Source organism: Monodon monoceros, unplaced genomic scaffold, assembly GCF_005190385.1.
Source record: "Monodon monoceros isolate NGI ecotype Baffin Bay Population unplaced genomic scaffold, NGI_Narwhal_1 Super_Scaffold_5, whole genome shotgun sequence".
Lineage (NCBI taxonomy): Eukaryota > Metazoa > Chordata > Mammalia > Artiodactyla > Monodontidae > Monodon > Monodon monoceros.
In genome coordinates, this window is record NW_021703782.1 from 95001900 (window position 1) to 95004588 (window position 2689).

A 2689-nucleotide genomic window follows, 5' to 3' on the forward strand; every position below is an offset into this window, starting at 1 on the left:
AATCATATCCAGCTTGCAGATGGAAGGGTTCCTGGAGGAAGAATTATAAAGGCAACCTAAGAAAATGGATAAGATTCAAATCACTCTTTGTTTATCATTTCTTCTCCATGTTATTTAGAGGGATTCACAACTAGACCATACAATGAGAGCCATCATGCTAAAATTAACATGCTAAAATTAACAACAGCATCAAAAAGAATAATATACTTAGGAATAAATTTAATCAAGGAGGTGAAAGATATGTATCCCACTTTCATGAATTGGAAGAATTAATGTTGTTAAAAAATTTATACTACCCAAAGAGATATAAAGATTCAATGTGATTACTACCATAATTCCAATTGCATCTTTCACAGAAATAAAAAAAAAATTCTAAAATTTATATAGAACCACAGAAGTCTCCAAATAGCCAAATTAATCTTGTGAAAGAAGAACAGAGTTGGAAGCATCACACTTCCTGATTTCAAATTATGTTACTAAGTTATAGTAATCAAAATAGTATGGTACTGTCATAAAAACAGACACATAGACCAATGGAACAGAATCAAGAGCCCAGAAATAAACCTGTGCATATACAGTCAACTAATTTTCAACAAAGGTACCAAAAGTATACAATGACAAAAGGATAGCCTTCAATAAATAGTGCTGAGCAAAGTGTATACACATGTGCAGAAGAATGAAATTGGCCCCTTATCTTACACCATGAGCAAAAACCAACTCAAAATGGATTAAAGAAAATATAAGACCTGGAATCATAAAACTTCTAGAAGAAAACATAAGGTAAAAGCTCCTTATACTGGTCTTGGCAATGATTTTTTGGATATGACATCAAATGCTTACGTAACAAAAGGAAAAATAAACAAATGGGACTCTATCAAACTAAAAAGGTTCTGCACAGAAAAGGAAAAATATCAATAAATGAAAAGGCGATGATGATTGGGAGAAAATATTTGCAAGCCATACATCTGAAAAGGGATTAATATCCAAAATATATAAGAAACTCATACAACTCAATAGCAAAAAGCAACACAATTAAAAAGTGGGCACCCTGGGTCAGCACAGCCATGGCAGCTAGTGTCCTTTGTGCCTGTGTCCACCGACTGCCTGCAGCCTTTGTGCTGCTGCCCAGGCTGCTCATGCTGGCCATGGCCCAGCCACTCAGCACTACCCTTTTCCCAACAGGGGCCCAGAGAAGGCCTGGGGCTCCGCAGTTGGCCTCACTGCTTGTGCAGTTTCCAGTTGGAGTTACATAGCTGTGCCCCCAGTATAGTGAGGCACTCCTTTGACATTAGAGGGAATCAAGGACCCTGTCCTTTACATCTTGAAACTCTATGACAAGATTGGCCCAGAAAGGCTCTCAGTAAATTCCCATTTTATGAAAGATCTGGGCTTAGACAGTTTGGACCAAGTGGAGATTATAATGGCCATGGAACATGAATTTGGGCTTGAAATTCCTGATGTAGATGCAGAGAAGTTAATGTGCCCACAAGAAACTGTAGATTACATTGCAGATAAGAAGGATGTATATGAATAAAATATCAGACCCCCCTTTTTTTTAACATCTTTATTGGAGTATAACTGCTTTACAATGGTGTGTTAGTTTCTGCTTTATAACAGAGTGAATCAGCTATACATATACATATATCCCCATATCTCCTCCCTCTTGTGTCTCCCTCCCACCCTCCCTAACCCACCCCTCTAGGTGGTCACAAAGCACCGAGCTGATCTCCCTGTGCTATGCGGCTGCTTCCCACCAGCTATCTATTTTACATTTGGTAGTATATATATGTCCATGCCACTCTCTCACTTCGTCCCAGTTTACCCTTCCCCCTCCCCGTGTCCTCAAGTCCATTCTCTACGTCTGCATCTTTATTCCTGTCCTGCCCCTAGGTTCCTCAGAACCATTTAAAATTTTTTTTTAAATTCCATATATATGTGTTAGCATATGGTATTTGTTTTTCTCTTTCTGATTTACGTCACTCTGTATGACAGACTCTAGGTCCATCCACCTCACTACAAATAACTCAATTTCATTTCTTTTTATGGCTGAGTAATATTCCATTGTACATATGGATCTTCTTTATCCTTTCATCTGTTGATGGACACTTAGGGTGCTTCCATGTCCTTGCTATTGTAAATAGAGCTGCAATGAACATTGTGGTACATGACTTTTTTTGAATTATGGTTTTCTCAGGGTTTATGCCCAGTAGTGGGATTGCTAGGTCATATGGTAGTTCTACTTTTAGATTTTTAAGGAACCTCCATACTGTTCTCCATAGTGGCTGTATCAATTTACATTCCCAGCAACAGTGCAAGAGGGTTCCCTTTTCTCCACACCCTCTCCAGCATTTACTGTTTGTAGATTTTTTGATGATGGCAATTCTGACTGGTGTGAGGTGATACCTCATTGTAGTTTTGATTTACATTTCTCTAATGATTAGTGATGTTCAGCATCCTTTCATATGTTTGTTGGCAATCTGTATATCTTCTTTGGAGAAATGTCTATTTAGGTCTTCTGCCCATTTTTGGATTGGGTTGTTTGTTTCTTTGATATTGAGCTGCATGAGCTGCTTGTAAATTTTGGAGATTAATCCTTTGTCAGATGCTTCATTTGCAAACATTTTCTGCCATTCTGAGGGTTGTCTTTTCATCTTGTTTATGGTTTCATTTGCTGTGCAAAAGGTTTTGA

General features: G+C 38.0%; 1 pseudogene; it reads left to right on the forward strand.

The window, feature by feature from the left end:
* The first annotated feature begins 1064 nt into the window (after positions 1 to 1064).
* On the forward strand, positions 1065 to 1534 carry LOC114883569 (annotated as a pseudogene).
* Positions 1535 to 2689: the final 1155 nt, after the last annotated feature.